Raw genomic sequence first — 13,612 nt, 5'->3', positions numbered from 1 at the left:
AAGAACAATGACTCTCTGCGTATGTGGACACCATGAGATTCCTGATATGGATAAGGTGAAGCTGTACCTTGTATATAACCTCCTATCAGCATAGATTCTTCCCCAGTCACCATCTGCAAAACTAAAGATTCCTTCATTGTCTTTGATGTTGGCCAGTTTACTGTATATGGTTCCTTCAGTGTATCTAAAGATTTGCTAAGCTGCTTGTGAGTGTATAAAATTATGTATGTTATAGTACTGGCTTAGCTTACTGACTGCATGGCACATATTGCATTCAGTACATATGGCAATGTACATTAATGCTCTACAAATTCTGAGAATGAATAATGAGTAGCATCCTCTGTATACATAGCTATTGCATCCAACTTGCTCCCAGTTGCCAATGGAGTTCTTAGTGGCTTGCAGTCATTCCTTCTGAATCAGTCTAAAACTTCTCTGATACAGCCAATCTGATGTAATGTAATTTCATCAACAGATTGATTTACTTCAATGCCCAGATAGTATGTACTGGCACCAAGACCCTTGAGATCAGCTCTGGCTGATAACTCATCCTTGATTTGGTTTGTCCTTTCTGAGTCTGCTGAAGTGATTATAGTTCATCTGTGTACATGAATATGAAGATTGGATGTTTTCCAATACTGTCTACAAAGACGAATGGATCTGAATTTGCAGTCTGCGATCCAGTTGAGGTTAACATTGCATTCAACTTCGCATACCACTGTCAACCAACTTGGTGCAGCTCATACACATCTTTTCTAAGTTTACTCACTTTATCACCAGATTTCAATGTTTGGAGAATGTCACTTGCCTTATGCATCCTCACCCTGGTGTATTCCAACCTCTGTCTCCCTCTACAGTTTTTATCATCTACAGCTCCCTCTTAACACTATGCAATTTATTCTGTGATGCCTTGACAGACGTGCTACTGTCCTGTCCCTTCTTCTTGTCAGTGTTTCCCATATGTCCCTATCCTCAATGATCCTACAGAGAACCTCTTCGTTTCTTACTTTATCAATCCACATAATTTTCAACATTTTTCTGCAGTACCACATCTCAAATGCTTCAGTTCTCTTCTTTTCTGGTTTTTCCACAGTCCATGTTGCTGTGCCCCAAATGTACATTCTCAGAAATGTTTTCCTCAAATGAAGCCTTTGTTTCATACTAGTAGACTTCTCTTGGCCAGGAATGCCCTTTTCACCAGTGGTAGTCTGCTTTTTATCCCCTCCTTGCTCCATCATTTATTTTGCTGACTAAGTAGCAGAATTCCTTAACTCCATCTATGTCATGATCATCAACCCTCATACTAAGTTCCCCTGTTCTCATTTCTGCTACTTCTCATTACTTTTATCTTTCTTCAATTTATTCTCAATCCATATTCTGTACTCATTAGATTGTTCTTTCCACTCAACAGTTGCCCTACTTCTTCTTCACTTTCACTGAGGATAGTAATGTCATCAATGAATGTTATCATTAATATCCTTTCACCTTAAATCTTTATTCCACTCTTGAACCTTTCTTTTAATTCCTGCATTGCTTCTTTAATACAGATTGCATTGTATGGGTGAAAGGCAACATTCCTGTCTTACACCCTTTTTAACCTAAGCACTTTGCTCTTGGTCTTCCATTCTTATTGTTTCCTTTTGTCTCTTGTACATATTGTATATTAATCATCTTTTCCTATACCTTATCTCTCTTTTTCTCAGAATTTCGAAAATATTAGACCATTTGACATTGTTGAACACTTTTTTCAGGTTGATAAATCCTATAAATGTGTCTTGATTTTTCTTTAGCCTTGCTTCAGTCATCAGCTGCAACATCAGAACTGCATCTCTGGTACCTTTCCTTTTCTAAATCCAAACTGATCATTACATATCAAGATGGCGGCTAGTGTAAAAATTCGTTGTGTGTGTCTGAGAAAAAGTGTGAATTTTGCCGTGAAAAAGAAAAATTGTGACAGTTGTAAGGATGCAATTACAAAGCTCAGCGAACGGGTGTCTAGTTTACAATTTATTATCAGTTCCTTGAAGATGGATATCAAGAAACTTAAAGAAGAAAAAAGTGAACGGAACATGAAAAACTCGCGCCATGAAAGTACGAATATGTCGGAGAATTGGACGGAAGTGAAGTACAAAAGATGCAAACAGATAATACAAGATACAGAAAACGGCGAAAGAAACATAAATATAGTGACGAAAATTACTTTCAAGCTCTTTCGACTACGGATTGTGAAAGTGAAGTTAACAGTGCGAGTGTACCAAGTGGAAAACCAAACGACTTTGTGAATAAGGTAAAACATGGAATATTTCAGCAGCAGTTAAGTGAAAGATCATATGCGAAAGTGCTCACGAAAAATCTTCCACCGCTAAGCTCCTCTACTGAGACAATATCGACATGTGTTAGTAAAAAAGACACAATAAATAGTCCCAAACAAGACTTCCCTTACTGCAAAGGTAGGCAGGAAACAGGCAATCTCGGAACAGCAAGTACCGGTAAAATTGAACTGTATGCCGACAGCCAAGGATGAAATACAGCCTCTGAATTTCGGCGTGCAAGTAGTCAGAATTTTAGTTTTAACTATACAATAAAACCAGGAGCAAAATTCAGTGCTGCTACGTCAATGAGTCAAGAAAAAATTTCCTCATTGAGCAAAAAGGACTTTTCCATCTTCCTGGCGGGATCAAATGATGTAGCTAGGAACGAAAAAAACGATCTCTTAATCTTGCTAAAAAGAAATCTGTATGAGCTGAGAGGAACAAATGTTATTGTTTTTTCAGTGCCACACCATTACGACTTGATAGAATGGTCCTGTGTAAATAAAGAAATTGAAACTGCAAATAAAGAGATGCAAAATATTTGCAAGCAGTTTGAAAATGTAACATTTGTGAACATCAGCAATTTAGGGAAAAGATTTCACACAACACATGGTTCCCATCTAAATGTACTTGGAAAAAACGTAATAGTAACAAAAATTTTAGAACTTGTAAATAAAATCTCAAATGTGCAGTGTGATGATAGAAAAAACATACCTCTCATGGACAGGAAGTGTGTGTATCCTGTAGAATCCAATGTGAAATCTGCTGTCAGTGAAGCTACACCTCTCCAAGACAAATGTGAAATTTTATTAATGCAAGTGAACACTCCAAATGTTAATAATTCACAGAAAGGCACAGCAGTTATGGAACAACAAACGCTAGAAATAAGTGAAACAGCAGCAGCACCATCATTATCAGCAGAAGCAGCAACAGCAGCAGCGGTAGTAGCAGAACCAACAACGACTGGAGCAGCAACACAGCAATGCTTAAGGAGGAGCCAAAGGAAAAATACATCTGTGTCATTCAGTGATAATTTTTTATGGTTTCAAGCCAAGAAGAAAATAAAAATGTGAAAAATCAGCCTGCGAACTCACAGATAAGTCACAACAACATCCTATTTTTAAACATTCAGGGTCTTGAAAATAAAGTTGAAATTCTGGAGGAGTCATTGCCACAGAATAAGTATTCTTTCTTATGTCTATCAGAACATTGGCTTAAACCAGAACAAATACAATACTATGTACCAGAAGGTTATAAATATGGAAACAGTATTTGCAGATCTCAGTACCGTAATGGTGGTACTGTTATCTATGTTTCAAATGACATAGAGTGTAGAGAACTAGATCTTTGTTGCGCATGTGTAGAGAAACACTTTGAAATTACCGGGATCATATGTGATATAATGAAACTTATCGTAGTATGTATCTACCATTCCCCTGTCTCAGATGATAAAACTTTTTTAGATAATTTAGACAGTGTACTCTGCTACATAACGAAATGGAACCAGTATGTAACTGTAATTGGGGGAGACTTTAATTCAAGCTTTGATGTAACATGTAACAAACCCAGTGTAAATAAGTTACTAAATATGCTAAGGCAGCACAACTTCCATCATGTAAATTCAGAACCAACAAGACTACAAGCGTGCTTGGATAATGCTTTTGTCAACTGCGCTCGTGATATGTACTCCACCAAGGTAAATGAATTTGTTTTCTCAGACCACTCCATGTTAACAGTAGAGTTAAGACATTTTATAAAAGGGGATGAGAGCAAGGCTGCACAGAAGTTAACAAAATGTAATACCTTAATATTAACAAAACACAATCTCATAAAACTAACACACCAGCTGAGCATAACAAACTGGGACAAATTATTTCAAAACTGTGATTCCAGTGCCCAAACAGTTTATGAAACATTCCACAATTACTTAACAGGTATTTTAAAAGCCCATCTTGTTCAAAAGAAATACCATAAAACAAGAAAGGGTGAATTTTGGAACACCAAACAACTGGAGAATCTAAAAAATAAGCTACTGCTGTTGAAGCGCCTTGCCAAAGTAAACAATTCTAATGAAATTAAGGATCTTGAAAAAATCACTAAGAAACTGTATAAGAAAGAGTTGCAATTGGCAAAACTAAGATACAACACAAATTTCATAAAAAATAGTAAAAACCAATGCAAAACAGCCTGGTCAGTAACTAATACTGTTAAAGGTGAAGTCAGAAACTTCGACAAGACAGTCCCAATACCAGCAGATACATTCAATAAATATTTTGTAAGCTGTGCTGATTATATCAAAAAGCTGACCAGAAAACCCAATGTAACATGTATAGATTATCTGAAGAGAGCAAACCTAAATCATAATAGGGCCAGATCATCATTGAAACACTTCAAAGAGGTATGCCAACATGAAGTTCTTAAAATAGTCAAAGAAATGAAAAATTCATACAGTACAGATATTTTTAATATGTCACAATCTATTGAAAGAAATCATACATTACATTGCAGCACCATTAACATATTCTATAAACCTGTGTCTCATAGAAGGGTTTTCTCCTGATCCTCTCAAACTATCCAAGGTAACTCCAGTCTTTAAGAAGGGTGTCAAATCAGATCCTGCAAACTACAGACCAATTTCACTAATTCCAGTACTAGGAAAAGTCTTTGAAGGCATAATATATAAGCAGATGTATGAGTACCTAGAACTAAATGGTATGTTAAGTGCATCACAGTTTGGTTACAGAAAAGGAAGGTCAGCTATACATGCCATAGAGCTCTGTCAGAGACATTCTAGCAGCATTTGAGGACCATGCGCACGCACAGGTAACCTTATGTGACCTGAGCAAAGCTTTTGACTGTGTTGACCACTCACTTCTGCTCTCTAAACTTGAGTACTATGGAATATGTGATAAAAGTTTAAAACTCATCAAATCATACCTCAATATAAGGAACTAGGTGGTGAGTTTAGGAAGTCATCTGTCAAACATACTCGAGGTTCAACATGGAGTGCCACAGGGATCTAAATTGGGACCACTTCTTTTCCTTGTACACATAAATGACTTACCAGGAAATATAGATGTAAAGACATATATGTATGCAGATGACACAACTTTTCTATCTATAAACCATGTACTTGATAACCTTGTAAGTGATATGAAATTGGTAAAAGAAAATGCAACATCATGGTTTAATGCCAATGGTCTGCTATTAAATGAGGAAAAGACCCAGAATATGTGGTTCAGTCTATCAAAGACTACAAAAATAGAAAAACAAAAGGCAAAGTTTTTAGGTATTGTACATGACAACAGTCCAACATGGAACTCTCATGTTGATCTCATAGTGGTTAGGTTGTCAAGAGTTATATATTTGTTGAAGAGACTGATGTGTTGTGTGACATTTGAGTACGTAAAGACAGCGTACTTTGCCTTTTTTCAATCTGTTTTAAGGTATGGGTTAATACTCTGGGGAAACAGCAGAAAAATAAATGAAATTATGGTGATCCAGAAGAAAGCAATCAGAGTAATGGCTAAGGTAGATAATAGAACACATTGTAAACCATTGTTCATTAAATATAGAATTTTAACAGTAATTAATTTATATATTCTTGACAGTGTTAACTACATACTTGCTGAACTACCTAATTTAAGTGTAACAAATGAAAGGCATGGCTACTATACAAGAACGTGTACTTCTCTGCTGTTGTCACAAAATAGATTAGCTAAAACTAACAATAGTCATAAGTATATGGCAATTAAAATATATAACAAATTGTCTAAAAATGGATCAATCAAGCCTGACAAATTATTTAAAGACAATGTTCATAACTTCTTGTTAACTAATCCATTCTATTCATTAGAAGAATTTTTAGAAATGCCCAATATCAACTTAAATATGTAAAAATTTATTTTGTAAAATTAATAGGTTAAGTGAACTGATGAAGTCTATTGCATATAACAATGCTGAATGACTAATAAAGAATATGAATCTGAATCTAACACATCTTCAGTTTTCTTTACCATTCTCCTGTAAGCCTATATTATTCCTGTCAGCAACTTGGATGTGTGATTGCGTAACAATTCTCACACTTGTCAGCTCTTCCAGTCTTTAGAATGTGTGGATGATGTTTTACCAAAAGTTAGAAGGCGTATCACAAGACTTGTACATTCTATTCTCCAAAATGAATAGACATTTCGTTTCCCCTAATGATTTTAGAGATTATGATGGAATCATTATCTGTTCCCTCTGCCTTACTTGATCTTAAGTCTTCCAAAGCTTTTTCAAATTCTGATCCTAATACTGGAAGCCCTATCTCTTCTATATTGACTTATGTTTCTTCTTCTACCATGTCATTGGACAAGTGTTCCCTCTCATAGAGGCCTCCACTGTACTCTTTCCACCCACCCACTCTCTCCTGTGCATTTAACAGTGGAATATCAAATGGCTCTGAGCACTATGGGACTCAACTGCTGTGGTCATCAGTACCCTAGAACGTAGAACTACTTAAACCTAACTAACCTAAGGACATCACACACATCCATGACCGAGGCAGGATTCGAACCTGCGACCGTAGCAGCAGCGCGGCTCTGGACTGGAGCGCCTAGAACTGCACGGCCACCACAGCCGGCCAGTGGAATATCCATTGCACCATTAACATTGCTTTTGACCTTCCTATAAACTGAGTCAGTCCTTCTGACAGTCATTTCTTTTTTGATTTCTTCACATTTTCCATGCAGCTATTTTGCTTCAGCTTCCCTGCAGTTCCTATTTAAATATCCTGCATTCCTGTAACCCCATGGCTTCAGCCTTTGTTAGCCCATGTCCTTTACCTGCCTATCCCTTTCCCTGCTCCCATTCCAGCCCTACACAGCCTTCCATTCCTTCTCTGCTCTCAGTCTGGCACTACAGGGCCTTGTGTTCCACCAATGCACCTACAGTCATTTTTCCCTTTCCTCTGCTTCTCTCCCTTTCTGCATACCCTCCCCTCCCCCCTCTGTCCTCACCCCCCAACCATCCAACTGCACCTACCTGCCCTACTGTGTCCCCACCATGTCCTTGCTTGCTCCCACAAGCAGCACTTTACTGTCCCCCTCCCTGCACCAGCTTCCTTCTTATATTCACCACCCAGACTGCTTCTCCAATCATGTGCAGTTATTCACAGTGTGGTCATAGAGGCTGGCCAGAGACAGCAGTCATGAGAATGTGAGTTGTGCATGCATGAATGTGTGTGTGTGTGTATGTGTGTGTGTGTGTTGTCTTCTTTAGAAGAAGGCCTTTTGGCCAAAAACTCACATGTTTAGCAGTCTTTCTGTTGTACCTGTCTGTGACTCATCATCTCCTCTCTATGGCGAGTAGCAGTCTATCCTTTTCCGTAATACTGTCATTATTCCATTCCCAATTTTCCATTGTTTGAATTTGCCTAACAGCTTTTCTTCCATCTTGTAACCCATTGCTGTTACTCTTTGTTGCTGTTCTCTAATGCATTACTTTACTCAATGTCCTTTCTTTTATTTCTCTCCTTTCCTGTGTTTTACCTGTTGCCATCCAAACCACACAACAAGCTTTGACTTACAAGCCACATTATACCAACATGGCTAGGTGACCACGCTGATCGTCAGTGCATCATCTCATGCCCCATATTACTCCTGCCAACATAATTAATTGTATACCTCCAAATTAATCACTCTTCTTGCCTCACTCTCAGCATATTTTTGCATGTTATTTTCTATACCTTCTTGTGCCATACGAACATGTTGTACCTCATCCTACCAATCCCCTCTGCAACCCCCACTTCACTCTTTCTCTATTCTTATTCCAGTATGCACATACTAACCTCACCTAATCCAGTCACATCTGCTGTCCTCCTACTTCACACATATCCACCTACCAAGCTCCACCCCACATTATCGTCTTTTTATTTATTTTTCTTTTTGATCTCGTTGTATTTTCACATCAATTTTAGCAAATTTTTGCCTTTCACTATCGGCTCTGCTCCCTCATGTATCACCGTGTTTCCTCATACTTCATGCATTCTGCCCCTTTGTGATTTTTTCGAATGTACTTTATGTATTTCGCATATTTTACAAGGTTTTTATATGTATTTTTATGTTATTTATGTATTTTTATGCTTTTTTATCTTCCACCAAGTATCCTCGCTCCTTCCATCTGCACCAATATAGAAAAGTTTCCTTATACTTAGCGAGTACCCATTTGTATATAATGTTCCTACAATGTAACCTAGCTCATGGAATCCCCCCAAATGACCTTGCTGTTAAATTATCCATCTATAGCTGCAATCCCTCCTTTCACAATGACTTCCATCAGTTCGGATACTGCCAGTTCTTAGCCCTCAGCAACATAGTCCTGCAGAACCACGTAAATCAGACCCAAAGCTCTTCATAGTATCTCTTCTCCAACCAAAAAATTCTCCTGTTCTGCACTCCCATATTCCTGTATTCCATCTCTCAAACAGGGACTAGAGCAACATGCACAATACCACCTCAAAAAACTCTCCAACTGTTCACTTCCTACTCCCACCTTGAACTACCATTATCTATCACCTCTAGCATGTTTTAACACTTCTACTTAGTTATTATCTACTCGTCAGTAAGATAATCCTCAAAACTTCGAAGACAGATGAACTGACTTATTGAAAGTGCATGTTGTCTGATGTTATCTAGAATCATAAGCAGAAGGTTAAAACGAAAGTTTTCTCCACATAACTGAAATATTTGTAGATTGCCTGGATCTTCATGAAGTCGTGAGGTGTACAGTTAAAGTGATCGGTTCCAGTTTTTAAACATTTATTCTTCCGTTCGTAACACCTGATCAAATCCATAATGACACATTGCAAAGAGGTCGAGTTGTACAGTATGTCTTCAAAAACAACTGACTGGTTCACAAATAAAGAAACATACTTTTTCACAACTTTAAATCTTAATGAAATAATATTCAAGTAACTAACACAGGTTACACTTCAAGATATCAATTCAAACTGCCCGTCCCAGCAGTCTCGCTGTTTCCCTATTTATAATTTCTAAATAATGGATGGTCACTTGGACCATTATTACTTAATAATGACAACATATTTTTAATCGTATTTACAATTAAAAGTTCCAAAGCTAAGATGTTCTGATTACAAAGAATAATACGTCTAAAGTTACAAAATTGAATAATATGTGAAATTCATAAAGTAAAAATGTTTTTAAATGTGAAAATTCCATCTAAATATGAGTACAGTAATGAACTTCACAAAATTAATTAATACACACTAATTACACAACAACTCACATTCCTAACAATAACTGAAGCTAAGAGGGTAAAATGAAACATGCCTAGAATTTTATAATCAGGCGTATATCTGGTTACGACAATATGAGTTTAATTAATAAAGTCATTAAGACGGAATATTCTTTACAGCTTTCATCCTAAATTTACGTTTTACAGTATGTGCCTTCCTTTGCAAGCGACAGAGTAACTTCTTGAATGAGTAAACTACATTCGTAAAAGTCCAGTTATTTGAATAATTACAGTTGCTGATTAACAGCATATATTTTATTCCTACCAATTTCACTAATTCAAGTCTTTCCCATTACTACAATGAATGCCACAGTTTATTAAAATACATCGTTGTTTGTTTTATTTTGTAACAGTGTCTGCTAATTAGTCTCCAATTTAGTGTCATTTTTATGAAATTCCCAAAGCACCACAATACCCATCATTATAAAGTGACGTATTGTACTACACGATGTCAGGGAATCGAGGTTTTCATTAAGTCTTTGTATATTAAGTACATTACAATGTCCACCCTCAGTAGCTGAGTGGTCAGTGCAACAGAATGTCAATCCTAAGGGCCCATGTTGACTTCCAAGGTGGGTCAGAGATTTTCTCCACTGAGACACTGGGTGTTGTGTTGTCCCAATTATCATCATTTCATCTCCATTGACACGCAAATTGCAGAAGTGACGTCAAATCAAAAGGCTTGCACCTGGCGAATGATCTGCCAGATGGGAGGCCCTAGTCACACAACCTTTACTTTACCTCTTTTCTTCCAAAAATGCTAGTCCCACAGAAGTAGCAGTTCTTTCCAAAGGCCTTACCTTTTGCTCAACTACCATATTAATGGAAACACTTTTTTTCCACCAGCTCCACCATTTTATCTGCTAGACTCACTCCAAACCAATGTTGATTCCTAATTGAGTGAGTTCACTCCTCTGTCCAACTATGAGGGGGATCACTGCCCCCCAGACACCCTCTGTTAACATTCCAGAATGTCTTCGCCTCAAACCTTGCCTCATCATCAGTCCCAAAATTCCTCAACATGGAAATTAATCTTACATCCACAGAACTGCAGTCCACCATCCTGATGTTAGAATCCTAACAACCGACAAAAGCACAACCACTGTGGGTTTGAACTGCAGGGATTAAAATCAGAAGGACACTGCCAGCTGTCAGATTCATCCATCTACAAATGCTGCCACAGGGACACCATTCCAGAAATCCAACAGGATATCTAGTTTGTCCTCAAATTCTTAGGTCTGTCCCAGAACCTCTCCCCTCAGTCTTCTCTCTCCTAACCCCTACCATTCTCCTCACTGCTGCCTTATACATGCTTCCTGAAGTCCATAAACCAAACCACTTAGGTTGCCCATTATAGCCAGTTACTGTGCCCCCACAGAGAGAAACTCTGTTCTTGTGGACTGAAACCTATAACGTACATCACGTAACCTAACCCCCTATACAAAAGACAGCAATCATTTCTTCCACTGACTTTCCACAGTTCCTGTTCCTTTACCTCATGGCAACCTGCTTGTCACTTGATGCCACCTCTCCTTATACTAACATCCCTAACACCCACGGCCATGCTGCTATTGAACACTACCTTTCCCAATGCCCAACATGATTCCAAACCTACAACGTACTTCCTGGCCATCATGGCCAGCTATATCCTCACCCACAACTACTTTTCTTTTGAAGGCACCACCTACAAACAAATGGACATCTGCATGACACCATCCTCTGCCAACTTATTCGCGGGCCCTCAGGAGGAATCCTTCCTAACCACCCATAATCCCAAAATCCTCACCTGTTTCATATTCACTGATGACATCTTTGTGATCCGGATTGATGGTGATGACATATCCACAATCTTTTTTCCACTCCTCTGAAATGTGATCATTCCAATAGTGTGTGACATTTGTATGCAATGGGGAAGGTTCAAAAATTTTGTGTATGAGTACTGCGTGCTCTAAGCCAAAATCACAAAAATCTGTGTGTGGCCGTATCTGAATCTCTGCTTGCTCACCATCCTTTCTCGATGAAAATGCACTCCAAACATGGCTCGATGAGTTCTTTGCCTCAAAATCACGTGCTTTCTACAGTTGCAGAATCAAAAAGTCACCCCACAATTGGCAGACTGTTGTAAATAGTGAAGGATAATGTGTTATTGATGACTAAAGTCTCTGCTCTGTATTTCTGTTGTGCTTATTAAACTTATGGAAAAATGCTATGAACTAAGCACCAATCCATATCTCAGAACATGAAGGGCTATGGCTTAGGCTAACTGTAAATAATAAAATAAACATTTGTTCCATTGAACATGGGAAACTAAGCCGAACAATTAATCATAATAAATTAAACAGCTAACCAGCAGATTAAGCTATATACAATGGAATAAACTAATCTGGCAGGAAATGAAAATGAGTGAGTCTGCAACTAAATTTTTAAAGATACTAATGGAAACCTTCAATGAAGCCTATCCTCCACATTACAAAAATCATTGCAAGCAGAAACCCCCTTCATGTACAGATGTATACCTGTAAGTAAACTACACAGAACATTAGTTCAACGATATAAAACAGCCAGTAAAGTCCTTCTTTCGGATGTTGTTCAATTCATGTATCACATTGGCATAAATTTGGTTTATTACATCAAAGTATTGACACTTCATTTGAATTTCTGCACTTTGTACCTTTCATGTGAACTGATCTTTGTCATTTAGTGGTCGATTCACCTGTGATAATTATTGTTTCCAGAAAAGAACTGCGTCTGTCTTACATTTCAATCAAGTTGGTGCAGGCATTCACCCATCATCTTTGTTTTTCTTTTATCCAAAAGTTGAGGTATGTGGAATAAACTTTGCTCACACTTTTCTTGTGAATGTCTGGAATACTTGATACAGAAATGTTGCTCTATTGTGATTTGTAATGCAACAATATTGACACTGTACACCCACATCTTCACCAAACATTGTCTGCTTTCAGGTGTCTGGTTCAATGCACATCTGCTGTTTACAATTGTTTGTTCAGGCTGTAACTACAGTTACTGCACTGATATCACTTATAAGTCAGGAACAAAAACCGTCATGGAAGTTTTCAGACAGTTGGTGTGTCCAATATCAGCTATTTTGAAAACAATAGCCTATTCAGCTCTGCACTGTATGGCTTCAGATCTGTCCTCTCTATTGTTAAAACGGTTGAAAGTATTGTAGCAAAAGCATATAACTGCTTTGAGAATAAGACAGTTTTGCAACACTACTTACCTGAGTAAAGCCTTCTTTATAGTCTACCTTAACATACATATTAAAAAGCCATGGTGTAAGAGTGAATGCTCCTGACTTAAAGTAGCCCTAGCTAAGTTACAGGAAGCAGCTTGTGTGTGCAAGCAATAAAAAATCTGATTGTCCATCAATCGCAGCAGGAGTGCCTCAGCGGTCATTTCTTGGATCTTTTTATTTTATAGACATGATTCGCTCATTGTATTGCTTTGTGAAACAGTGCTGCACTGATGACATATGCAACCAGCAGCAATGGAGATAATGCAGCACTTGGTTTAAGGCAGATGCACAGCAGGTAAAAGATACAAAAACTGAAGACATGCGGTTTAATTTAAATGCACTAAAGTAGGACACTAAGTCAGTAAAACTTCTTGTTTCTCGTATTGACCAAAGTCGTAATAGGAAACTTGTACAGACAAACAATGCAATACTCTCCCCTGGATAGCATACCTGTTGCCCAAACTGAGGGGCAATATCAGCAAAATGATCTTATTATATGTAGAATTTGCCTTTTCTGTTCACATCTGTCCTATGGAATTCTGTTGTTGGAAAATTTCAGTGGTGCAAAATAATATTTAGATGGCAGAAAAAGGGGGTAGACATGTTGTGGGACTCGCACCACAAGAATATTGTAGAAATTACTTGTTTTCATCCCATTCAGCATGTCTTCCCCAACCTGGGATTCTGGGTGGCTTTTCTGTAACTTTCCCCATTTCATAAATGTTGCCAGTCCATTTTCTTTATCCAT

The sequence above is a fragment of the Schistocerca americana genome, chromosome 1 (genome assembly GCF_021461395.2).
Source record: "Schistocerca americana isolate TAMUIC-IGC-003095 chromosome 1, iqSchAmer2.1, whole genome shotgun sequence".
In the NCBI taxonomy this organism is placed as follows: Eukaryota; Metazoa; Arthropoda; class Insecta; order Orthoptera; family Acrididae; genus Schistocerca; species Schistocerca americana.
Note: the sequence above shows the minus strand (reverse complement) of the source record.